The following is a 27,499-nucleotide window of genomic DNA, read 5'->3' on the forward strand; positions in this document are numbered from 1 at the left end:
AGAGGATGGCAGGAGGGAAGACTGGAGGGGAAAGGCGGTTTAGGAGGCCAGTGGGTGGGAGAGCTTTCCATGAGGAACCCATGACGCCGTCAGTCTTTCTGCAAGGGCTGCATGGAAATCTCTAGAAAGAGATGAAACAGAATCCTTTCCTCCCCTCACTTACTAGGCACAGTTGTCACGGCTCCGCTTTGCCTTCAAGGATTCTGTTGGAAACTACCTCTTCCAACCCAGGGTGCTGGATCTTAAATAACTGGGCTGCTCTCCCTTATAGAGTGAGTTACAACCATCTGCCCACAAGGCGCTTCTTAGAATGTTAAGCTATACTTCTACTTCAACTTTCAAGAAGCTAAAAGTTGGGTCATTTTGGAGAGCTAGGAACGAATCATTTGCTTACTCTCAATGTGCCTCGTTGTGAATTGATTAATTCTGTGTACTTCACAGGGGCTCACAAGACAATGCCTTTTAGCCTTTTAACAAGATTTTAATTAATTCTTGTTAGGAAGATCCTTTTCTACTCATTCCTTAGACCTTGCTGATTATAATTACAACAGTTGTGTCTCGATGACCTCATGTAGTCCAGCATCATTTCTTGGTTGTTTACTTTCAGAAGCAGTAGGGCGGTGTGAAAGTGCCTTCTGCTCTGATTGAACCTCCATCCTTCGTATTCACTGCTAGACTGTATTAGGACCTCGTTACTGACAGAGGCTTCTTAAATCCCCCGTAAGGGGAAGAAGCAATGCTGGGCGCTGGCTTTGAGTCTACTTTCTGAAAGTTGAGTGGAGGAAAATGATGCTCTTGCCATGTCGGAAGGTGGACGATCAGAATTCAGGATGATGTAATTAAAAGCTAAGCAGCCTGTTACAATCATCAATTAAATGAACTCTTACAGAAAATACAAATGACATCTTCTTTGTACATTTTATTATAATCCACGGCTTTAAGAGAAACAGTGTTTTTCTTTCTACCTGTTCATACCAGGTCAGACAGAAGAGGAGGTCCTGTGACCCTACTTGGAATGCTCTGAAAATATTCGAGAGGTCTTACCTGATGAGGATTTAGCACCAGCCCGGGGAAAGTGGGTAACAGATGTTTGGAGTGTTGTGGTAATAAATTATGGATTGGAACCATGTCTCTATGATGCTAAAAAACCAAACAGTGCAAGATTTATGGTGCTGTTAATGATTCTCATCATTACAGTCAACTGGGGAGTTGCTGTTGCTGCCAGGGCCCCATCAGTTAAGTCCGTATCTCTGGAGCCTGGGCCCTGGTGTTGGTTTTTAAAGGCTCCCAGGCGATTCTCGAGTGCAGTTAGAGTTGCGATGTACTGGTCTTGGTGTTTTTTGTTGTTTTTTTTTTTTTTCTTTAATGGCATTTGATTTGAAAACATGCAGAGATTATGACATAAAGCAGGAGATAACAGAGTGTGTCCCCAGAGGTATTGCTTTCCAGGCCCCCAAGTTCCCTGCAGTGAGGTGCAGCTGGGATCGACGATGCCCGTGCACAGTGAGGGTCTCCCCGGGGCAGGGAACATCACTGGTCGCTCTCACCTGAGCTGTGTTCCTGCTTCTCCGTCCGTGTGCCCCTTCTGCTCTGCCTCTGTCCTGGGGCGACTGGCTGCCTGTTTTCTGCCCAGGCCTCCTCCCCTCCTCCAAGACATTGCTAAGTTCCCGCAGCAACATTGGAGGGAGGGACCCCCAGGGCATCCCTTGCCAGCCCCGCCAGGATCCCCGAACATCCGAGGCCCATTCTGACAGTGGCCAGTTGGCAGTGTGTCTAGCTTCTCTTTTAAAGATCGGAGTGATTATTCTGGAGTTTTTGGTGGCAGAACTTTTTTGATAAATTATTTATCATAATTGTTAATTAGCTCGTTTTTCTCTGTTTTTCAAGCCGAGAGACAATGAGGAGGTTCACCATCTCATAAAGGATTTCTGTCTAAGTCGAGACCACGCTTCGCTTAGTGTTCTTTCACAGGGAAGCAATCTGGAGCGCCCTTCAGACAGCAGCTGGCCCGGTGGTTATTTGGCAATTACTTCATTTTTCTGGGAAAAGGGTGGCTGTGAAGATTACATCACGCATCTATTTTGTGGTGTTTTCTCCCTTTCCTGAAAATATGTTGACATCTTGAAAGTTTTTGTTTGATTTCACTTTGCTTTTACTCCTGACATTTCTTTTGACCTTCGAGGTCAGAGTAAAGGTGAGATTCTCACTGAAGTTTTACAAAAGAAAAATGACAAATCCAAAATGTTAGCGATCATTGCAACGCCATTTGACATTTTACTTTCCTAATACTTCTTCCACTTCCTCCGCCCCAAGCAAATGATAACATTTCTCCTAAGCCTGAAAAGTGAGGCCTTAGGGGCTAAACATCCCATAAATGCTTATGAAATGGGAAGGAGAGAGAAAATCACAGTTAGGCGGTGTTTTTATTTTGGGTTTTTTTGAGTCCAAGTTTGTTAGTTCTCTCTCTCTCTCTTTAAAATTCTTTTTAAAATTTTACTTTATTTTTAACTTATCATACAATAAAGTTTACCTTTTTTTAATGTACTTTTCCCTCATATGTATAGATTCATGTAACCACCAGCACAGTCGGGACACAGAACAGTTCCATCACCACAGAACACTTTCATGCCATCCCTGAGTAGTCACAGCCTCCCCCTGCAACTACACACAACCCCTGGCGACCACCTGTCTCTTCTCCATCACTACAGTTTTGTGTTTTCTAGAATGTCATCTAAATGGAGGCATTTATATGATATTATCTGTAACCTTAAGAGACTGGCTTCTTCCACTCAGCATAATGCCTTAGAGATTCATCCAAGTTGTTGCATGCACCAATTACTTTTTCCTTTTTATTGCTGTATAGTACTTCATTGTATGGATATACCAAGGTGTGTTCGTCCATTCTCCCATTGAAGGATATTTAGATTATTTCCAGCTTTTGGTGGCTATAAGCAGACCTGCAGTAATCATCCTGTACAGACTTTTTTTTTTGTGAATATGTGTTCATGTCTCCAGGCTAAGTGCCCAGGAGTATAGAATTGTTGGGACACATGGTAGAACTTGATTGGAAACTGCCAAAGAGTGGCCCTACCATTTGCATTCCCACCAGCAGTGTATGAGAGTTCAAGTTGCTCCACATCCTCGTCCACACTTGGGACCGTCAGTCCTTTTTCCTTAGCCATCCTAATAGATGTATAGTGGTCCAGGTGTGGGTTTTAAGGGGGAAGGAGCAGGACCTTGGTGTGATCTTAGCTCACTGTTTTCTCTTAGATCAGAGGTGTGCTGGGACCTCAGTCAATGTGCTTGTAAACTGCTGTCCCCTGTCACTCCTCCAGGGGTGTGGGTCCTGGTCTTCTGACCAAGCTGCGTAAGCCCAAGAAGAACAGGAAGGGGAGGAAAGGACAGAATGAGAGGCAGCTTCAGACGGAGCAGGTGCACCATCCCCCTTCTGTCTTGACTCCCCTGGCCTCCCTTCTCGTCGTCCTCCCTTCCTCCTTCCCTGTCAGTGAATGATCACTGATGTTGCAATTTGCTCCTTTTAATTGGGATGGATGTCCACCCCAAGGAAGACAGATGCCTTTTACTTTGCTAAATAGTGACAGAGGAAAAAAATTCTAGCAAAAAGAAACTGAAATATTCAAAGGATCTCTCTGTTTTTAGCTAGATCACTGTGCCACCTGCTGTGAACCTGATTAATGTCCTCAAAGCATCAGAGAGTCTCCCCTGGCAGGAGTCCTCATTTAAAACCTTAGCAGCCAAAAAAATTCCCCTCCAAACCCCAAAAAAGTGTGTGTAAAGTTATGAGGAGGGGTTTATTTTTCAAAACATTGGAAGAAAATATTGGCAAAATTTAGGCATTGGGAAATTGATCATTAAAACACAGGTATGAGAAAACTGGGGGGGTATACAAGCTGGAGAAAGGTTTTTGTTGTTGTTTTTTCCATACATTTTCTTCTTATAACAAGTTTGGATGAAACTCCACAGAACTAAAAAAAAACCCACCCAAACATAATTAAATGTACCTGATGAAACTCTTTATCTTTGTATGGTTTACAGGCATATGATCAAAAAAAGATAAATGATTTGCTTTATAGTTACATTTTTATATTGTCAAGTCATGCTCACCTTGACTAAGAGGTAAATAACAATATTATTATTGTCAATGAAACTCCATCCTTATTAATCTCTTGCAAGAGACTAAAGTGAGTTTATAGTAATTTCTTTTGCCGGGGGGAGGGGGGTCTTGGCAGGGAAAGACATCTGATTATGGGTTGCTGAATCTTTTAATGGTTTCCTGTAACAGTTTCTTACAAATAGCATTTATAAGAGTACACTGTGTAATAAGTTGATGACCTAAAATCAGCTTTGAATTCTCCTCAAAGGAAAGAAGAAATTATGATCAACTCTTTTTATATCTTTAGCTGCAATAGTTTCATCTGCCTACCTAAGTAATTATTTATGGGAACATTGCATGCCTACATTCTTTTAAGTGCAGTTCAGCACGAATATTCAAATATCCATCTCTCAAATTAACTACACTTTCTCATCTACAGAGTAATACATTTTTTTTAATAGAACAAAGAAGTCATAAATACTTGGGTACCTGGGACTGCATCTTGTAATAATTGGCCCTCCCTCTTTTTTTTCCCTTCAACAATTAAAGCCTCCATATTTATTAATGAATTGCACTCTGCAAATCTCAAGATTTTATTTAGATATATTGATTTTTTTCCAACTTGTCACTAAGCCTATGGAAATAGGAACCTGTTGCTTTAATTCTAGTGGAGGGACAGTCTTTAGCTCTTGGGAGCTCACTCCCAGGAACAGACTCCTGGTGTTTGCTCAGCAGGGGAACCTTTGTGAACTTGGCCGATGCACTGAACGTGGAGATGCTCGTGACAAATGAACATGAAATGAGTACTTAGAGAGGCGAGAAAGTTGTACCTAACAAATACTTATTGAATAAATGAATGACTCTACCTTTCTCCTTTTTCACTCAAGACTGCTGCGCAGATACTTTTCTGGGATGTATATATCTCACGTATTTCCAATTTTAAATTATTTAATTTCATTATAGTTACATATCATTCTTAGCTTTCTCACTTATAGTTGGAAAAAGGCCATGTCCACACTATTGAAGGCATATTGAAACCATCTTTGCACATGCAACTTTTTCTCCTCTCAGTTGCATCTTGAGCGACTCTAAAGTTGGGACTCCTGGGGCCCAGGCTGAGATCAGCGTCCCACCGCTGACTGATGATCACATGGTTGTTCTCCAGGTTTACTGTGAGCTCATTTAAGGAATTTATAGGACTCCTAGCAACTCCTGACAATGCTAGATTTATTATTTTAATTTGTGTCTCCTAGCTGGGTAAGTGTGAGATGGAACTTTATTTCAATGCGTGTTGCCTTCGTTGTCTGCGAAGCTGAGTATCACTTCCAAGTGTGTTACGTTAGTGCCCCTCTGTGTGAGCTGCCTTCCACCCTTGTCAGGTTGAGGTTGGGTATTACCTGCAGGGACTTAAGCAAGTATTTCTAAGAGGCTTGCCTCCATCATACAGAGACATTTACAGTGATCACTGAAGCTGTTTTTATTTTCATCTTCGTTCTCATTTTCATGCCATGCAGAATTATTTTGTTTCATTAAATTAAAGCATCTAATAGATTACAAGAGTCAGACCAGCTCCAGCTGCTCTCCAGGACTGAAACACCCTGTCTTTCTCTCCCACTTTCCCTGCTCTCTCTCAGCCTTTTCAGCTTTTACATCACATGAGCGTGTCTGTGGATGTCACGTGACAAAACAGAATCAGGAAGGGGAAAAGGACTGTACGGCTGTGCTGCGCGTGCTCTGCGCTGCCGGTGGACCTACCCCGGGATGGGGATGGTCTCTTCCTAATTATAAAGCCCAGAACCACGTGCTTAATATCTACCCTTCCCTACTTCTTCCTGGTTATTCCTGTTTCTCAAAGCTGCAGACAATTACTCTCCTTACTCATTGATTTCTGGGCAAGGAGAGTGACTGACAGGGCTTAAACTTCATTTCCAGGCTATATATTAAAACCAGTTCTGTTGAATTTTTAACATGTTGTAAACCAAAATATGTAATTTATTCACACATGCTCAGGACATTTGAACAAGCTGAGGTCTTGCTGCTGCTTCTTGTGCAGGTAAAGGGCTACAGAATTGTGAAGGTTCTGAAAGGATTAAAAAATGATGACTATAATTACCTGGAACCCCAAGAGTTCCAATACTGACTGTTTTTCCAACATCTGCCTGTAAATGTATCATACTGTCAGGCTTCATGGAGCACAGCGAATAACCAAGCTGCCAAATAATTATTTTGGGAAATAATTATTAAATGACCATATGGGAAATCCTATTTATCTTAATAAGTACCACACACAGAAAAACACAGTGCAATACAATTTGTTGATGTTTTAAGAATATTTAGACTACTGATTCATAAAGTATGATCCTTGAATCTTTCAGCATCTCCATCTAACGTGGCTTGGTCAAATAAATGATTTTTTAAAAATGACATGTCAAAATATAGCATGTTGCTCCAACTGAATTATTGAAGTAAGGAAAGCATTTCAGTTCTCTATTAGTGTGATTTGTGTAGATACCAACCATGACCGTCGCAGGGAGCAGGAGGTACACTCAGCTGTGAGTTTTGCAGAACGTAATGCAGGGGATTTTACAGTCGCCAGCGAGGGGTGCTGAGGCTCCAGGACCAGAAGACTGGGGAGTCTTTACTACCCCTAGGCTGACATGGTGATGGGGAAGAGACTGTTAACAGAGGCCACTGCGAGCTGAAGTGTAGGAGAGAGATCGTCCAACAAGAATGGTCCTTGGAGACCACTGGAGATACTTGGAGATGCTTGGAGACCATTGGGCCTGGGAGATGCTGCCTCTGGTAGGCACGTGGCACCAAAGCAGGGAAGAAGCTGGGGGAAAGTAGCCCAGCCTCTCTCTCTGCTTCAGTCCGGGTGCCGAGTCCCATCCTCCCATCGGTCAAAGCCAACCCAAGTAGAGGATTGGGCAGCCTGAGTGATGCAGGTCCTAGGAGCAGATCCTCCCCCTCCCCCCAACTCCCTGGTACCGAGCAGAACAAAGTGGGAATGAATCTGTGTCCCTAAGAGAAAATAATTAGTGTGATAGAATTTTGAGGTTCCCTTTCAGGAAATCTATGGATAAACACATTCAGAAGAGCAGTATACAGTAGAATTGTGTATCTCTTAGAGAGATCCGTACTTGCATTACATATTTCAAAGATACTTACTGAAGATCTTTGTGTATTATTTAAGTAGCAGGAACAAGTAGAGAGATGATCATTTATTGGCAACAATTTCACCATGACTAAAGGCAGTGTCTACTTCTTGTAACTTACAGATGCAGATACCAATCGGGAGAAATTATAAGAATTCAAAAAGAACAAAAACCGAACTATAACCACTGCACCTAGCACACTTATTTATTTTCCTCTTGCTTTTAAATTTCGGTTTGAGCGTCTTCTTTCTTGAAAAGTTTCGCACAATTTCTGAAGGCATAAAAGGGTCATTCTATTAATTTGGGGAAGCTGCATCCTCCTCTACACAAGGCAGCCATTGATTGTACAGTAAGTCACACAGTCTCGCCTTCCAGTTTTCTGAGTCATCATCTCATGCTGGACTTAATGTTACATTCCTTTTTTTTTTTCTTTTATTCAAGTCAGTCCTGTCTTTGAAGCTGTGTGCCTTTGGTTTTAATTTGCTACAGATTTTCACTTTGAAGCAGATAAAATACTTTGATACTTAGAGATGTCTCATCATCAGTGGTTGCGAGTTATTCTCATATATTTATTGATTAGAGTGATGAAATTCTCCCCTTTATGATGGGAAGTAGCATAAAATATTACTCAGGGAAGGTAACTAACATTTACTGAACACCTGTTACATGCCACAATCTTTTCATCTTTCTCTTAGTTCCATATATTTCATATCATTTCACAAAGACGTTTGGAATAATTTTTGTTAACAGGTCACAATCTTTACCATAGCTCTATGCTGTAGGTGCTGTTAATTTTACTTCACAGATGAGGAAAAAAAGGTCAGAAAGCTTTTGTAACTTTGTGAAACCATGAAATGAAGGAAATATCGAAGTTAAACCTTACTGTCTCCACAATAAAAATCAGATGATCTACTAATGCTAAACTCAGTACCAGGACAACAACGAAATACACTTCACGCCACATGTGAAAGGCTTTCTGATTGTACCTGTTTCAGTGGGATGACATTCCACTGCAGCAGAATCCTTCGAGGAGTTTTGGGTCTGCCACAGACAGGCTCTAGGTAAACCTTAGTGACTGAATCTAGGAAATAAAGGCCCCGGCTTTTCACCAGTTTATGCCGTACCCTCATTTCCAGTGATTTAGGGCTAGAAGCCTATGGACAAGGCAGGGTCTAGGTCAGAAACAAGTTGGGTTAAGCATGTAAGAATTACTTTCTAGGACCGCGTTCCTTAAAATGATTAATCTGAAATTTTCAAAGGCATTTATCATCTAAAAAAAAAAGACAGCTCTTCAGTTCTCCGATGCTGTATGATTACCCCATCAATTTAATCACAGCTTCTTGGGGGGGAGGGAAAAAACACCATCAGATTAAACACAGGAATCAGTTTCACATCCTGATTTCAGAACTGTTGAAATATTCAGAGGCAAATGCACGCTAGAAGTGAGGAAATAAGGAGTTACTCGTGACATAATTTTCTGGAAGTAGACTTTGTTCCCTGTAGTCAGCTGCCTCCAGATGGTAGTCTGAAAACAAAGAGGAAGAAGGCAGCCTGCTGCTTTTGAACCGTGCTGTCTGAGATGACCCGCTTAGACTGGGATTCTGACGGGGAAATGGGTCATGACTGGGGAACTGGGCTCTCCGGGGCGGCCTCCCAAGTCCGTAGACCTGGATTAAAATCATGTCTCTATGACTGGGGCAGTAAGCTGCACACCAGAAACTGACACATTGTAACTGATTATACTTCAAGTTAAAATTAAAAAAAAAAAAATCACGTCTCTGAACTTCTCCAGTCTTCATTAATACCACGGGCAGGCGAAGGCCGGTGGGCGTTTAGAAGCGCTCCCCTGGGGCGGGGGGTGGGGGACGCGGGTACCTTTCCCCAGTGTCTGGCGCGCGGTCAGGACTGCTGCTGAGTGTTTTCTGTGATAGTTTGATGACCTGTTTGGTTTCAGCCACCCTGCCTGGGACTCAAGCAGGAATGCAGAGTCAGAAAATGTTATTTCCCTGACGTATCTCTTTGAATCTCAGAAATTCCAGAATCCTTTGCAGTCTCCTTTTCTATTCACCGTCTTTTTCCCAGAGTATGTAAGGTATGTCTCAGGGGCGTGGATTTCTTAGTTACCCTGTGGCATCTTCCACCTTCCTCTGCTGCTCTGGCTCCATGCTGTGACGTCAGCAGTGGCCCCGATTCCCAGGACAGGCCAGCAGCTCCTCTGGGGACCCTTCACTGGCCCTGTGGAAACTCTAGCATCAGTGCCTCCGAATTTCAGGTCCGTCAGGAACCCCTGGGGACTGCCTTTAGCTTGCACTTCAACTTTCATGATCGCTCCTGTAATCCCAGGGGACGTTGATGTTTTTACGAGCCATTAAAACATGTAAAGTGAAAATCACCACTTAGGTCCAACTTCCAGCTTAGTCACAAAGCATTTGCATAGAATCAAGAAGTCATTTAACTGTCTGGGATTCAGTTCTCCACTCCTAAAACGCTGGAAGAGCTTGTGTCTTTGGTCCTTTCCAGGGCTAATATTCTCTGCGCTAAAACTGGTTTGGCTGTTGTGAAAAATACTAAGTCACATTTGTCGTATTTAGAAAACATTAGTTTTAGAAGCTCCTTAAACATATACTGTTTAGCATTTTAAAAGGAAGCATCTGTTTGATGTTGGGAGAAATTAAATTGTAGGCTCCAGATGTGATCCTGTTCTCGGTGGAAACATCTATTTAAAGCGTAGATCTCAAACCAGCCTGGAGGCAGCTGCCCAGATTTCTGTCCCCTCCATAGCACCCCCCACCCTGGTTTTCCTTTACCTGTTGTCTAGGCTTTGTGGGATGAAGATTTTATGAAGTTGTTCCAGCTCCGCTGGCTTCTTTTCTTCTGTGTTTAGCACTTTTTCTAGCCTGGGATCATATTACAGCTATTACAGCCTCCTACTGCACTTCCTGTCTGACGTGGGAGCAAAATGTAGTGACTGCGGGATTCAGTTTGAGAGCAGACTCTGATGGTCTTGGATTTGAAATCGCTGGGGGGCTTTCTCCCGAGACACCGTAAAGCAAAGTTTTCCGGTTGGATGTCACACTCACCATTCCAAGTCTTTATTTTCTTTTCTGCCTTTTGTATGAAAGGTATAGGTTGTTAAAAAAAAATGCAACTGAGTCCATTTGAAGATCTAATTGGCTTCCTTTAACTATTCACGAATTGGGCGCCATCCTGTCTGGCAAATAGAGAAAAGCTCCAAAGAGCTGAACAAAATGGGAGATTTTTATAAACTGAAGGAGGCAGGGACAAGGAAAGAGCAGATTCCCTCACTTCTTTGGAGGGACAGAAAGGTGGGGCAGTAATCAGGTGGATTACCTACTACTGCTGCCCAGGAAATTCCAGATTGACGGGTGTCAGATCACATTCCTGGGAGAGGCTGAAACTGCACTCAGGTTGGGACTGAAGTCCTGGTTTGCTGGTGTGAGACTTAGCACAAGTGACTCCATTTTGGACCTGTTATCTCTTTTTTTTATCAGGTGAAACCACAACATCTGAGTCTTTTAAAAAGGTTAAATTTTTGTGTTTTGAAGGCGTGAGTGACATCTGCTGGAATGTAGAGCTAAATCATGGAGTGTGTGTGTGTGGCTGGGGCGGGGAAGGAGGGGGCTCCATGCATTTTTCCCCTAGTAGTAAATGTATCCGGTTCTCACACATCTTAGAGAGTCAGAGTTTGTAGAGGCATGTTTGTTTCTGCATTTCTGTATCCCACGTCCAACTCTTACCCCCCTCTCAGATTTACATCAACAGAAAATACTGAAAATTATAACCATTTACTCTTTCACTATTCTCTGGAGTCCCTAGGCTCTTAAACTCCAATTTGAGAGGATTTTCTTATAACTGAACCTGAACTCCGAAGAGAATGTCATATTTAGACACCGTAAGGGTGATTGCTCCAAGCTAAACGCTCTAGGGGTGGGGGTGTAGCTCAGGGGTAGAGCACATGCTTGGCGTGCATGAGGTCCTGGGTTCAATCTCCAGCGCCTCTGTTAAGGGGAAAGAAGAAAAACTAAATTAAAAAAAAAAAAGCAGTCAAACGAAAAAGCTCCGAAAATAAGATCTCGAAAGCCAGATTTAGAACGACTAGATCCTATGTATGTATTCTTTATCGATGACAACTGTGAGTCTTATTTTTTATACTAATAGTTGTTACTGTTCATGAAGCACTGGTTTCATTCCAGACTCCATATGCCAGATGTCAGCAACAATAAGACGAAAATTGTTGTTCGTTTGGTTGTGTCACCCCAAGAAGGCTTAATGGATTTTTCCCCCAGATTGAAAGAGATCTGAGTACAGATATGGACTGACTCGCTTCCACTCAGCTGGCTCCGTGAGGCCACTGCCGGCTGTTGGCCAGAGCCTCTGGAGGAGCCGAAAGAATGAGCGGGGACTCGCCCCTGCCCTCTGACAGGGAGGGACAGGCCGTGCCACGGGGCACAGGTGAGAATGGAAACGAGGATTATCGCCAGGTGCTCCGAGGGAGTCAGGAGTACTGAAGTCAAGTGGCTTCTCACACGGCCCAGCCTACGTGCTGTGCGCCCGAGGAGGGAAGGAACAGGGAGGGCTTCCCCCGTTACACTCTTTCCTTCTTTTTCTTAAATTGAAGTACAGTTGGCTTACCACGTCGTGCTGGTTTCTGGTGTACAGCATACTGATTCAGTCATACACGTATATATGTTCTTTTTCATATTTTTCCTATTACACGTTATTAAAGCTATTGAATATAGTTCCCTCTGCTCTACAGTAGGACCTTTTTATTTATCTATTCTGTATATAGTGGTTTCTGTCTTCTCATTACATTTTTAAAATTTATTTAAAAAATTTTTTTATTGAAATGTAGTTGATTTACAGTGTTAGTCTCAGGTGTACAGCAAAGTGATTCAGGTACACATTTACATACATATATATTTTTTATTTTCAGAACAGGGAGTTTTTGACAATAATTTGGGAATCTCAAGCAATGCCAGCAAAGCTGGGCACCATTTTGTGTGTGTTTGTACGTATGAGTACACGAGTGCGTATCTGTACATGGATGTGTGCCTGTCCGTGAGTGTGTCTCTCTACATGTGTATATGGTATATGTCTATACATACGTGTTCATGAGTATGTATCTGTTGTTATGAGTGTGTGCGCATGTGCCCACACGTGTGTGTGTGAATTTGTGTGTCTGAATGCAGACTGTGCGTGGGTGTGTGTTTATACGCACACGTGTATGAATGTATGTCTGAACATATAATGTTCATACACGTGTGTACTAGTGCATCTACAAGTGCGTGTGTCCATACATATGAGTATATGCGTGTGTGTATCTCCCGTGTGTATCTATGCGTGTGTGGGTGTTTGTATCTCTACATACGTGTGTGCCTTCACTGCTAAGAGCCTGGGCAGTGGAACGTGAAAGAGCTGGGTTCAAAACTTCCGTCATAATCATCTGACCTTGAGGAAATTTCTTGACCTCCTTTTTTTTCAATCACTTCATTTTTAAATTGGAAATAATAATCATTCATGCCTCATAGATTGTGGTGAGGGGCAAAGCAAGAGAAAGGTTGGTAATGCTCTGGCTTATAAGTAACTAAAAGTGTTCGTCATCTGATCACTGCCTCTCGCCATCTCTAATCCTCTCATCCCGAGGAGACTGAGGCTGGGAGAGGGAGCCCCCCCCACCCCCGTCCAGTGATACAGGCAGTGCAGAGTAGGTCCGGGATTCCAGCCCAGGGCGGTCTGTGCATTGCCCAGAAGTGTCTGTTGGGCTGGTGACATCATTCCTGCCTTTCCATACTTTCTGGAAGAAATCAGTTGATCAGTTCTGGTTCTGACCTGTAGACAAGGTCACCCCACCATCGGGGGTGGATGGGAGTCACCTGCCCTGTTAGTCCGTCCCTGGTTGAGAACAGAGCAGTGGCCCCTGCCCGGTGGCACTATGGGCTTTGGAGTCCTCTGGACCTGAATTTGAGTCCTTGATGCTGCCCTGTGTGACCTGGGCCCAATTTTTGTTTAATTGTTGGTTTTTTCTTGCTTCTTTGGGTGTTTTTAGGACCTCAGATGTACAAAACTGGACTACTGGTAATGCTGGGTTAATGACACACTCTCATCGGTGTTACCTCTTTATTTATCTCTTTGGTTATTAGTTAGACACTGTAAATACAGCAAGACCAGTGAGACCACCCCCCTAAGCAAAAGCTGGGGTTTGGCAGGAACCTCGTCTAACCACTGGGCTGTTCCCTCAGCTCATCCCGTCTCTGCCCGCACCGACTGCATCCTGCGTCTCACGTTTGTTACCTCTGTCTCTTCCTTTCTGTTCAATCTCACTGCATTCAGAAGTGTTCTGAAAAGGAGACTTTTCATTGTAATTGTCTTCACTTTCTAAAAAGGACATAATGCTGCATGTAATCCTCTGAGACTAACTTTTTAGTGGGAAGATTCATCTGCATTGTGACCTGCAGTACTCGACCTTTGTTTTGTTCTGTTGTTTAACAGCCTCAGGTGTAAAACTTTCCCTAGCGTGTCTATGCACTCACTTGTCGATAGGGCGTTTGTGTGTCCTCAGGAGTTCCCTGCTGCTGAGACAGGGGTTTTGACTTCGTTGAACATGACTCTTCATGCGCATGTCTGAGAATCTGTCTTGGGCCGGAGTCGAATTGCTGGATCATGGGGCGTAGGAATGTTCAACCTCAGGGGATAGCACAAAATTGTTTTCCCAAGTCAGTTGCCTCAATTCCCACTCTCATTGGAATGTAGATCCACGGTCCTTCAACTCTTGGCATCGTTAGACTCTTTCCTTTTTGCTAATTGAATGGGTATAAAACGGTTAATTCACTGGGGCTCTAATTTGCATTTCTCTGACTATTACTGGTGCTGAATACTACTAATGATGCAGTTAAATGAACTCAGACTCCCTTCTCACGCTCACTGGCATTATGTGCTTGTTCTGCTGTGAAATGTCTAGTCACGTATTTTGATTGCTTTTCTCTTGGGTTGTGATTTTCTTACTGGTTTGTGGGAAATGTTGGGCAAGTTACTTGATCCTTTTGGGATCACTTCTGCATCTGTAAAAATGGGGATAACACGGTGCTCACAGGATTGATTTTAGGAGTAATGTTTACATATGGTAGTGTAAATGCTGGCATATCTCACAGGAGATGATCTGCCCCTCCAAAAAAAAAAGTTAGTTCTTGCTCTCTGCTCAGTTCCGCCCCTTCTGGAGACTCCGTTTCGTGGACTGGCTTGGCTGGAATTTGCCCCTTTGCTTAGTAGAGAATCTCTTCTGATTGGCGTGGCCAGTGTAGTCCTACTAACACTTTTGTACTTTGGGGAATAAAGCAATTAAATGAACTCAGACTCTCTTGGAAGAAATATAGGGAACGAAAGTGGAAGGAAACAGCTTCAGTGGAGCCCTTGGCAAAATGAAGGAAAACAAATCAGTGTAAGTGTTCCATTTTGCTCTCAACAGCTCTGTCTGCAGATGTTTGAAGTGCATATTAATACAGCAATTGGGGAAACTAAGGATTTTTAAAATGCTCATCTACATAATTAAACTGAAAATCCGATACCACGCAAAAGATTCTGTGATGATGCTGGGGGAGCCGGCAGTCACAGGAAGCCCTAGGTCGCTTTAGGCGTCTGTTTGCTGCTGCTGGAAGCTGTCACTGCACTTTCGAGAGTGGTGCACAGTCATGCGGAGAAGCCACGGCAGGACACGGGAGGCATAGGAGGAGAGGAATCTGAAGGACACTGTAAGATGCTGTGCAGTGATTGCTTCCTGCTCCAGGCTCATTTTTTGAGAGCTGAATTCCAGGAGAGTAGCTGGATGTGATAGTAAAGCAATTGCTTTTACCTCCCTCAGTTGGTGTTTCACTGAGGATATTCCCGGAGGAAGAGACGCCAGAATGTCAGGGGTCCAGGAACTTTGAAATCTCTGCATGGCACCATGCCGTCCTCACTCTGCCTCTATCTGTGCTCAAAGTCCCTCTTAGGATTTGGAGGTAACGTCTTTGTATTGCTAGCATGAATGGACACTTAGGAGAAATGCCCCTTTTTAGGGATGATACCTCTGAATTTGATAAATAGTTAAGCAAGCCCACGTGTCAATTCAACTAGGGAAATGTGGAAGTTATCCTTGAGTGCGTGATGCCTCTTGAAATCTTTGTTCATTCGTGACTTTGCAGTGTTGGTTGTCCTCTAGTTTTTCTCTGGTTTGAAAGCTTTGCTTTTCGGTTTGTAGTAGGAAAACCTGGAAATGAGAACAGGTGGAGTTTAGCTACAATGTCGTCTCACCTTTCCCTTGGTTCTTCTCAGTCCCCGCCCATTGACTGATTCTGAGATGTTTTGCTCTAAGGACACATGCTTAAAGAGTTTGGAAACAGCTTTTAGTCGTGATGGCAACTTCAGCTAAGGAAGTGGTTAAGAGAGAAGTTGGAATGCTCTCCAAAGACAAGAATGCCATGTACTTACGCCCAACTGTGCAATTCACAAATTCACAAGTTGTAATTCACGTCCCTTTGTGCCAAGAATTACAGAGACATGTATTCTGTAAGTGATTGTAAAGACAGCTTCATTAGAACATGGATGATACCTACACCTCAAAGGGACGGAGTTGCCCATCTGTAGAACCAGGGACCTATTTCAGGCCGGAGAGTCTCAGGTACGGCTCTTAGTGGCTTTGTTGACCTTTTGTTGATTATTGGGAAAATGAATTTCAACAATAATTGGTTTTAGAAGCGACTAATTAGCAAGCTCTGTATACAGAAGCAGCGGCAAACTCAGAGAGGGTTTGCAGTGGGCTCTTGCTGAAACCTTTTGATCTTGACCTGTATTTAACCAAGGGGATTCTTCATGTTTCCAAGGGGGCTGCTTGCTGTCTTTGTCACCCGCCTCACCCTGAGGGGCATGGGGCTCTGGCTGAACCGGAACCCAACCGTGTTCCTGCCAACTACAGGGTAGCTAATTTCTCTTCAATCTTTTCTTTTCTGATAGTAACTTTCAGAAACAGCACAACGACCTGGGAGAGCTTGGTGTGGTGTTTTGAGTAGTGTCCCTATTTGGTAGCATATTATATTTTCCTTTGAATGTCTTCTTCTGAAATAGTTCTCACATCTTTTTTTTTTTCAGTGAATCCAGATATTTTTTGCAGAATGATACAAAAATTAACTTTCTATCATGGAGGTTGCAGAGAAAATAGGCCTCTCTTCATAGAGCTGTTTTGCTTTACAATAAACTTTAATAGAATGGACCTTTTAGTTGCCAATTGGTAAGAAATTATTTGTACAGAAAACCCAAACCTTGCACCTGGCTGTTATCAGTACTGTAGTTTTATTCCCATTCTACATCATGTCAGGGTAGTGAGATCTTGAGAAGCTTGAATGACTCACAATTAACAGAACAGAACAGCAGAACAGAGGGAACTGAGAACAGGAACCAGGTCTCTCCCCTCCAGGATGAGAACCTTCTCCCCGCCAGAGGCCGTCCCTACGGCACCGGTGGGGGCTGTAACTGAAGCCGTGGGCGAGCACTGGAACCCAGCGGGCATCCTGGGGGAAGTAAGGAGGACAGGTGACGAAGGGCTTTACAAATTGGACAGGAGATTCGAAATGATGCTGCAAGCTGAGCAGGAGAGACTAGACAAGACAAAAGTCGTGTCAGGGCATCCCAGATTCGGTGACTTGCTGGAGGACCACAGATTCGGCATCCAGTGATGCTCACAGCTAAGATGAATTAGAGCAAAGTGACTCAGAGCAAAAACAGCAAAGGGAAAAGGTGCACGGGCTGAAGTCTTGGGGAAACCAGCCACGCGCTTCCAGGAGTCGTCGTGCAAGATGCACCTCGATTCCCCCAGCGGCAAACTGACAGCACGTGGGCGATGCCGTCTACCTGGGAGGAAACTGAGACGGGCAGGCTGTCCCCTCTCCTCCAAGCAATTGTATTCATGATGTGTTTCTCCCAACTGGGCTTTTCATATGCATTACTCAATGCAGAATCTTGGTTTATTATCTCCAACCAGGACTGGGTGCAGTGTTGCCGAGGCATTTGGGAGTCAATGGAAGAAGGACCGAGTTAAGTTTCTCTGGTGAAACTTAAGGCCACATCCCTGAATGGATGGTCACCACGGCTTCCCTTAGGGTTGAAATAAGGGGGGACCCACAGCAGGGATAAAAATCTTCCTCCAAAACTAGCTCTGGGTCCACCTCAAACCAACACGGAGTGTGATTCTGACTCGGGTTGCCTTGGTAGCAATTACTTGGAAAAGTTAAAAATTTGGGCTAGGAATTGTGGAACAACCACATTGCCTAGAAAGGAAATGTCATTAAAAGCACATTTTGTGATGCCCACTGGAAAAGAAGTCCTAAAATGCATCATGCTGAAATGCAATCAACTATCCATGAGCTACGAAGCCTCAGGGGCCTAACATTTGATACAGAACAGGCTGAAAAGGGGTAAAAAAAAAAACCAAGAAACCTCCTAGCGATGATGCTTAAATTTTGATCACATTCTAGCTCAGTTCAAAATGGAAGCAAGCAAACCAGAACATTTGCAGTCCTTTCTCTAAAGAATCATTTTTTAATGAGCAGGCCAATGTATTTGAAAATGCAGTTTTGTTTGACATTAACTGATGATTCTTTTTTTTCTTAATATTTTATTTTATTTAACATTTTTTATTGAGTAATAGTCATTTTACAATGTTGTGTCAAATTCCAGTGGAGAGCACAATTTTTCAGTTATACATGAACATGCATATGTTCATTGTCACATTTTTTTTCGCTGTGAGCTACCACAAGATCTTGTATATATTTCCCTGTGCTATACAGTATAATCTTGTTTATCTATTCTGCATTTGAAATCCCAGTCTGTCCCTTCCCACCTCTCGCCCCCTTGGCAACCACAAGTTTGTATTCTATAAGTCTGTTTCTGTTTTGTATTTATGTTTTTTTTTATAGACTCCACATATGAGCAATCTCATATGGTATTTTTCCTTCTCTTTCTGGCTTACTTCACTTAGAATGACATTCTCAAAAGTGAGGAAATTTAGAGCCAACGTGTATTTCTGAGACCTCTTGGAACACTTTCGAGTGTGTTCACAACCACTTTTCTCATAGTACTTGACTTCACAATGCCAGAAGTTTCCCACTTTACCCTTCAAATGGTGCTAGTGTAACAGAGAAGTCCATTTCAAAATAATGCACATAATTTAAACTCTCCATGTATACTGGATTTATATTCAGAAAGAAAGAAATTCTCTAAAAACTTGGCATTTGATAAGAAAAAAAAATACAGACTACTCAATACAATGGAATCTATTTTATTTCCAGGATTATGAAGTTAGATGGAAAATGCTGATAAGCTTTCTTTCCGTAGTGACTTCAGTCTGCTCCCTCACCTCTGACATCTCTTGCCACATCTCTGTTGCCAGGCAACAGCAGAGAAATAAAACCTGTGTGAGTAAGGGAAGTTCCCAACATAAGAATGGGTTCTATTCTCGAAGCTGGGGAACTGCTTATTTAGAATTTTAAATACATTTTTTCACGTTAAAAATATTGTCCATGGTAGTTCAGCGCCCAAGCCAATCACTGTAAAGCCTGTTTAACTCCCGATGCTCTGAAGGATTGAAAAGTAGCACCTTTCCTATCCAGAGTGAACTGGATGAGTAGTAAACCCTCCACCGCTAGACATCCTCTTCATGAGAGTTATAACAACTGACCCGTAACCAACTAATAATACTCTTTTGAAAGACTCATTAATGTGTATCTGAGAAAGTTTGAGTCATACATAGTGAAAACAGCTCTGACAAGGAGGGTTTTTTTTTTTAATTGAAGTATAGTACGTTACAATGTGTCAGTTTCTGGTGTACAGCATACTGTCCCAGTCATACATATATGCATACATTCATTTTCACATTTTTTTTCATGAAAAGTTATTACAAGATGTTGAATATAGTTCTCCGCGCTATACGGAAGAAATCTGTTTTTTTTTTTTTTTATCTATTTTTATATCTATTGGTTAACATTTACAAACTTCAAACTCCCAAATTTATCCCTTCCCTTTCTCTTTCCCCAGGTAACTGTAAGATTGTTTACTATGTCTGTGAGCCTGTTTCTGTTTTGTAGATGAGTTCATTAGTGTCCTCTTTTTTCTTTTTCTTTTCTTTTTTTTTTATGATTCCACATATGCGTGATATCATATGGTATTTTTCTTTCTCTTTCTGGCTTACTTCACCTGGAATGACAATACAAGTTTCGAAGCAAAATTCATCTAGCTGCGAGTTCTGTCTAGCTAAACTTAACTGTAAGGACCACAGTTTAATTATACCAATGATTTGCACAGTGTTGCCATGGGGAAATATATTATGAATTCCCACTAGGACACCAGAAAAGCATCCCCCATTCTCAGAGGCATTGAAATTTAGCTGTCAAAAGCTGTCTGTTCTCGGGAGACACGAAGGAAAAGAAGCAAGGTCTTCATCCCTGTGTAAGAGAAACGCACACCTCTGGGTGGGCCACCCAGCCTCGTGTTGTGAACTGTGTAGTAAAATGCACGCGCCAGGACGGGGCTGAGAATGTGCTCCTGTCTCGTCCCCGCCTCCCTCTCCTCCCTGCGGTGGGCTATCACTCACAGTGCGGGGATTCCTAATTTGAGGACTACGTTGAGTATCACACCTCAGAAACGTTTTAATCTAATTGTTCATGAGCCCTGCTGACTCTTAATTGTTGTTTTGGTCAGGCACACGACAGTGACAGTAATTCCAAATTTAAAAGTGAGTGGTTGGTATTAAGCATTTGATTAACTTCATACAGTAAGTACCAATGCTTGCTGAAAATATGCAGGTATCTGAGCGCCCTCTTTAAGATGCAGCCATCTAACCAAAAAAGTTCTGCTTACCTGTGAACGGAAAAATACTGCAAACCCTGTCAGTAAACAAAGAACGTGAAACCATTAAGTCGGCGGCTGCCCCCACCCACCAGGTCCCCACCCCCTTGAAGACAAGCCTGCAGCCCAGCCTCTGCCGCCACTCCACTCGCAATGGTGCCCTCGAGGGTACTTGGAATAATAAAGGACAGGATATTGGCCCTAGTTAGCTAGGTGCTTGTCAGAGGAACTAACAGAGCTTGCTGTTACTGTTTCATTATTTCTTCTTTTCAATTGCTTTAGATCTGAAGGACTAATTTTGAGCACTCCTATTCTAGATGACTGAAAATTGTTCTAAAATGCTATGCACTGTGTTGCAAGGAAATGTCGCCCAATGAAATCTGCAGATTATGATCAAGATACATTTCGTGAAATTGTATTTATGGAGAAGTTCCTTAAGAGATGGGAGGGCTGGCTCTAAACTCAATCTTTTAAACAGTTGCTCAAGTTTTTATGACCAGAAGTCTTGGTTTTCCTTGTCTAATTTTGCAGCTTGAGTTTCTTATAGAATTCTGTAAGTTCGAAGCCTGTTGGGGCTATGCCAGGTTTCTTTGAAGAAGTAGTGGTTAAAATACAACATTCAGTGACTTATTTTGGAAATTTGGGGGTCTGAAAGTATGGACTTTAAGAGCAAAACTTTTCACGTGCTTCCTCCATTAGAGAGCCTGGGGATGGTTTGTAAATACACCGCTAGGAAGACGCCTTGGGGAACATTACTGGAACTTCGTTAGTCTCTCCTCTTGTTGACAAATACTCAGTATCACCCACAGATGTTTTGCATTTAATCAGAGGTTGAGTAGACCCAGGGGAGCCCCCTAGCAAACGTGGCTATGCCTCTGGGAAATCTAGATCTGTATCTGCACACCTAGTGTTTCAAAAACATTCTTTGCTATTTCAACAGTCTTTGCTTTCTTGCACACCTGACTTTTTTTTTTTTAACCATCCAGGGGAATTGGTATAAACCATAGTGGAAAGAGAAGGGCGGCTTTGGGGTATGGGTGGAACCGTACTCCACTGAGGACCAGTGGTCTTCATACTTTTTTCTCACGTACCATCTAAAGAAAGTTTGCAAAACTACATACCCCTTGTGCATTTGTAGGTTCATATCCAATTTTTTTTTCAATTTTTTATGTTAAATTTAGGTGGTTGTACAGCATGTGGTTCCAGCTATCATGCGTATATTGTACTTTTCATAATCAAACAAGCACATCACTCTTACTGTATCTTCTAAAAACCGTAGCAATTTGCTCTCCGTCATTGAGTATTTCACAAGCACAGGGACAAGCTTTTCTTTTACAGATATTTTCCATCATTTCTTTTTCTCCTTAAACTTTTATTTCCCTTCCTCTCCCTCCACAGAATATTACCCTCGTGAGATTTTTATGCTTGAAAGTATGTTATTGATTACTTGTCATAATTATCAGCCCCCAAAATAGGCATGTAAATTGAAATTTGAACTTCATTTTTCATTTTGTGGGGCCATAACATTCTAAGTTTTAAAAATATTTTCTAGATCAGGCGATCATTGTAATTATTAGCAGTAGACACTTTGATCTAAGCAGTGCCAATCTATTCCATTCGATGGTAAACGATGAGCCTACAAAGTAAAGTGTTACTGTGGATCAACCTCTTTATAAGACAGGCAGAGCATTTTATCCATTAGTTTATGCATTTGTGAGTAAATATGGTTAAAGTGAGACATGGTGCAGCCACATCCTTCCTCCGTCCCTCCCACCCTCCCTCCTTTTTCCCTTTTTCCCCCTCTTCCTCTTTCTCCATTTCTTAGACAGGCACAGTGACGATTGTTGAGTAGATGTGTAGATAGAAGAACTGCATTACAGCAAATATTCCCCCAATTCTTTGAACTTCATCTGTTAACTACTTCGTTTTGCCCTTTCTTGGTTTGGTTGAAAGGAAAAACGAGTACTTGGCTGAGTTGTGAAAGACTTGTTAACCAGGCACCAAAGTATTTCCAACCACTGGCGAACTCGACCTGGTCATTCTCTGGCTCGTCCCTTTTCCCGCCCTCTAGAGTTCACCATCCTGGGACGACGCGCTGCCTGGCATGGGCACAGGGGCTAGTTTGCCTCCGCCGTGTCTAGTGGGAGGAAAGGGCTTGTGAAATCGGGGGTAAGAGAGGAGAACCTCAGGATGCTGGCGCTTTCTCAGGCAGATCAGTTTAAGGATCTGGAAGTTAAGAATCTGGAAACTGAGTCTCTTAAAACTGCACAGGCCAGCGCATTCCTCTACAGGTAATCTTGTGTGCTCCCAGAGGCACCTATCTGTTTTCCAGTTTGAAGGGTGTTATTGTAGGCAGCGAATGTTTTGCTGTAGCAGCGAATGTTTTGCTGTACGGTGGTTTGCTTGAGGGGAAAGTTCTGATTCTGTGTTTGGTTGCCCTACAGATGCTATCAGGATGTGGAGGAAAAAAGCCTTATTAGGTAGAATTCTCATGGCTATGTGCCACCCCACATTGATGGCTGACCCCATCACTTCTCATCCAATACACGAGCTTGACGGAAGGTGTGGAGGCTGCAGGGAATCGGGGTTCCACTGGTGGGAAGGACCAGTAGAAGTGGGGGTGCTTGGGACAGGAAGTGAGAATTTTTATTTCCTTGGGAACTTAGATGAAACAACGGAGGTGACAGAGTTGAGCTTCCTCGACTTCCTGATGCATTACTTACAAACTTATATGTAACTCAGCCCTTCTCCCTCTCCTTCCTTCTCATTTCTGAGGCTGTGGGGGTCCCTCTCAGTTCAAGGGCTGGCCTCCACCTGTGCTCGTCATCCATCTGCTCCAGAACTTGGCCCAGGGACCCACCGTCCGCCCCCTCATCCCACGCTCTCCTCCGTGGTTCTTTCCCGGAGGGCTGTGATGCTGCTGAAGTCTGTCTCACCCCATTAGCCCCTTTCCTTGATCCGTTTCTTGCCAGCATCTTGTCTCTCTCCTTACCTTGTCCATTGCCTGATCTCTCAAATGGCAGTAACAAGAGTAGCTACGTGATAGACTTATTGAGAGGATTAAATGAACTGGGACACGCAAAAGACACAGAGCCCTAGCTCCCCCTGTAAGACGTCAGTAAGTCAGCAATTGTTATTAGCCAAGTTTCTGGCTCCCCGAGCTAGGGACCCTGACTCATCCCCTCTCTGAGAATGAAGAAACTGAGACTTGGAGAAACTGAGAGGCTTGTTCAAGGCCACAGCTCATAACTGGCTGAGTGAGGGATAGAACTGGGTCACTTCTTCGTTTATCTGAACTAGCTATAATCCCTGTTGTCACTGTTTACCATCCTTCAAGATGCAGTTCAGTTTGCAAACAGAGCAGCTAAATGAAGTTTTAGAATCTTTTATTTAGTTATTTATTTTATTGAAATATGGTTGAATTACAATGTTGTGTTCATTTCTGGTATAAGCATAGTGATTCGGTTATACATACATATATATTCCTTTTCATATTCTTTTTCATTATAGGCTATCACAACATATCAACTATAGTTCCGTGCTCTACAGTAGACTTTGTTGGTTATCTATTTTATATATAGTAGTTGGTATCTGCAAATCTGAAACTCCCAATTTGTCCCTCCACCACCCCGTTTCCCCCCAGTAGCCATATTAAATCTTTTATTTTTTAACTTTTATTTTGAAATCATTGTAGACTTAACAGAGGAGTTATAAAAATAATACAGTGCCTGTATATCCCACACTCAGCTACCCCTGGCGATAGCAACTTACATAAACATAGTACAGTGATCAACACGAGTACAGTCCTATTAACCACACAGCAGATGCTCTGATTTCACAGTTTTTCGCTCACTCCCTTCTTCCGTTCCAGGATTCATTCCAGGATCCCACCCTGCACATTAGTTGACTTACTGTCTCCTCTAATCTTGTCTGTCGTGGCCTTGGCACATTGTAAGAGTAACTCAATATCTTTTGTAGAATGTCCCTCAATTTGGGTTTGCCTCACGTGTTCCCACGATTAGACTGAGGTTAATGCATTTGGGGAAGAAGCTTTGTAGGTGACGTGACCTCCCAGGGCATCACGCCAGGAGGGCGGTGACATCTACGTCAATTTACTACCATTGATGACGTTAACTTTCATCACTTGGTTAAGGTGGTTCTGACAGTAAGGGTAGCATTGTATCCTTTTGCAGTTAAGAGATGTTTGTGGGGAGATACTTTGAAGGTTTCCACTTAACTATTCACCCACTAATTTTAGCTTTCATCAATGGGTCTTGCCTGTAGCAAATATTCCTATGGTTTTCTTTTTTCTTTTCTTTTGCTTAGTATTTTGGGGAGCGGGTAATTTAGGTTTATGAGTTTTGTGTTTGCTTTTTAACGGAGGTGCTGGGGACGGAACCCAGGACCTGGTGCATGCTGAGCCCGCGCTCTGCTGCTGCGCTCCACCCCCCCCCACCCCCGCTCCCTGTAGTTTTCTATTGGCGAGTTTCCTATTTCCTTCATTCTTTCTACAATTATTAGTTGGAATTCTCCTGGAAGAGTTATTCCTTTTCCTGCTTTCGTTTATTTATTCAGTCAGTTTATTTACAGCAGTACAGACCCTTGGATGCTTACTTGATTCTCTGGGCTATAATTCAACAATATCCTTATTTGTTTTGTTTCTGTTTTTGCTTTTTTTTGCTCCAATTGTTCCAGCCTTAGCTATTAGGAGCTCTTGCAAACTGGCTTCTATGTCCTTTCCCTATGCACCCCTCCCCAACACACACACACTTTTTTTTAGCACCTCCTTACTTCCCGGCATCACAGGATGCTCCAGGCTCAGCAAATCAAACAAACCTTAAAAATTAATTACAGCTATGTATCAGACTTGAAAATTAAAATTTCTCATTGGACAGCTCATCCCGTCCTACCCCTCGCCTTTTAAAAGCGTGGCACTTCTAATGAAGGATTTGCCTTGTATGGCCCCAAGAAACCACAGACGATAATAGCATCTTTGTTCTTTTCCCCCCATAGAAAGTCTTGGAAATCACCATGTAAAGTATGGAATGTAACATTCGAGTCACATAACAACGCCCGCCATTCAATTTCCTTTCAATAAATGTGCAGATGTTCCTCCTCCTGATCAATGTCCCCGAACAAATGTCGATTTTCGGGATGGTGCGACAGGGTATCCTGCGGTGTTTTCTAGAACTTTAGGATCTGCGAGCTTAATTCCCCTATTTCAATAAACGTGTACTTCACCTGGGGCGGTGACTTAGTTCAGTCACCAGCTGTCTCTTCCTACTGAGCGAATTAAGCTTGAAAAAGTTGAAATTAAAAAGTGACTCTTATCAGGCAAGGTTGTGCTGCCAAAATTGTTTAGTCTTTCTAAATGTTGCCCTGAGGGAGCTTTTTCTTAAAAACTGATTTTTAAGGTAGGCATGAGAGTTCTTCATTCTTAAAGTTCCCACATCTAGATTAGCATGGACTGTGGATGTCCCCCACCCATCACTCATCAGTCGGTTGCCATGACAACCAGGGGAACCCATCAAATTTTAGGTTCAGCTTTAATCAGCTCTCCTACTTGCTCCATTTTTATATCACCCTTTTATGCAAACACCTTAGATTACTTTCAGCATTTCTGTAGCAGTGGCAGAAAACCAAATCCAGCACACAGATTTTGAAAGGATTTGTAGGGCAAAGAGCATCTTGGGGAAGGTGGATGCTTATATTTTCACATCTGGATGGTATCATAGTGCTTAAGCAAAGATCAAAATAAGATGGAAAGAGGAGGGAGGGTATAGCTTAAGTGGTAGAGCACATGCTTAGTATGCACAAGGTCCTGGGTTCATTCTCCAGTACCTCCTCTAAAAATTAAATTAGTAAACCTAATTACCTCCCCCACAAAGTAAAATAAGATGGAAAGAAAAATCAGCAGATTGTATAAACTTAGCCTAAACAATACATTCATGCCTTTGCATGTATAAAGGCAAAATTTTAAATATAATAACACATCATAACATAGGTGCAGTATAATGAAATTTCTCTAGTCTCACTGGAAAAACCTCCAGTGGTGTGGTAGGTGCAAAAATATTTTATTTAAATCACATACAAAGAATCTGAGATAGCAATTAAACCATCAGTAATTTTGTTTACTCTTCATTGGTTTTTCCAGAGAAACAACCAAGTAAATATTGCTTGATTGGTATGAACTATGAAAACGTTTCAGATGACTGAGGTTTCCAATAACTGTAAATTTATAAACAGTTACATCCACAAGTTCATTGGTGGATTGATTATTTGGAACTCAGGAGATATTTTCCCATAGGAAGACTTTTAATAGTTGGCTTCCCAGGTAATGGGACAAAAGCCTGCTTCATCTACGACACATGAATGGATAAAACGTCGTATTTCAGTTCCACCGAATTGCCATTGTTCTGCATTGCTGCTATGAGACTTTGCCTTCGGAGTCCTACCTCTGGTGGCAGTGGAGTCAGTGAGGAGTTCACAGGCAGCCCCAGCTCAGCAGCTCCCTGGGGTGGGAAGAGGGGGAGAGAAGCAGAGCTTTCTTGGCAGAAGCAGGGACTTCCCGTAGTTGACATAGACCCTCCAAGTCCCATAACTTTGTCTCTCTCTCTTTTCTAACCAGTGTTCTAAATTAGGAAACCAGGAAAAAGATTTTCTTCTCCATTAATTTGAAAAGAGGGCTGTTAAAAGTCCAGACTCATGATACAAGACATTCCGTGGTAGACACCATTATCATCTCTTCCATTGATCTGCAACTTTGGAGTGACTGTGGCTGCCTCAGCTTCATAAAAATAAAACAGTAGCCAGATATTTTGAAGATCACGAAGTCTTCTCTCAGAAAAAAAGAAATGTGTATTCACCTTCATAAGGATTGCACGCTCAAGTTTCCTTTTTTTGAGGTATTATACAGAAAGAGTCCTAGAAACTTTTCAGTTCAGCAACTATCATTTAAATAATTTCAGACATTGTGCAATGTTGGCAAGGAAAATCCTCCTAAAGTTCAAAAAACTCGTACCTGCTCTAGTCTAATTGAATTACAGCCCCACCGTCAAAGACCAAGACACTTGCAGAATATGAATGTGTGTCCTGTTATGCCCTCTCCCAGATAATGACCCTTGGAGAAAAAAAATCAATGTATTTTTACATAAATATTATAGTGAACATTGAGAGTATGCTTATTACTACGTGCTAGGCACAACTGGAAGAGCTGAACGTATTTGATTCTCAAGCAACCATATGAAGGGTCTGTATAAAATATAGACTGGGGTTTTCTGAATCTCAAGTGATAGAGTGTGTAAAGTACTTACTAAGTACCTGGCAGATAGTTAGCGCT

The 27,499-nt window shown here is 42.5% G+C and overlaps 1 protein-coding gene and 1 non-coding gene across 2 annotated transcripts in view; both read left to right on the top strand.

Moving 5' to 3' along the window:
- Positions 1 to 27,499, top strand: part of EPB41L3 (erythrocyte membrane protein band 4.1 like 3) — a 171,735-nt gene that overhangs the window by 12,338 nt on the left and 131,898 nt on the right. The gene's annotated exons all lie outside the window — the stretch shown is intronic.
- TRNAA-GGC lies at positions 11,220 to 11,291 on the top strand. Its single transcript has one exon. It is a non-coding gene; the product is annotated as a tRNA-Ala (tRNA).

The sequence above is a fragment of the Camelus ferus genome, chromosome 24 (genome assembly GCF_009834535.1).
Source record: "Camelus ferus isolate YT-003-E chromosome 24, BCGSAC_Cfer_1.0, whole genome shotgun sequence".
Taxonomy (NCBI): Eukaryota; Metazoa; Chordata; class Mammalia; order Artiodactyla; family Camelidae; genus Camelus; species Camelus ferus.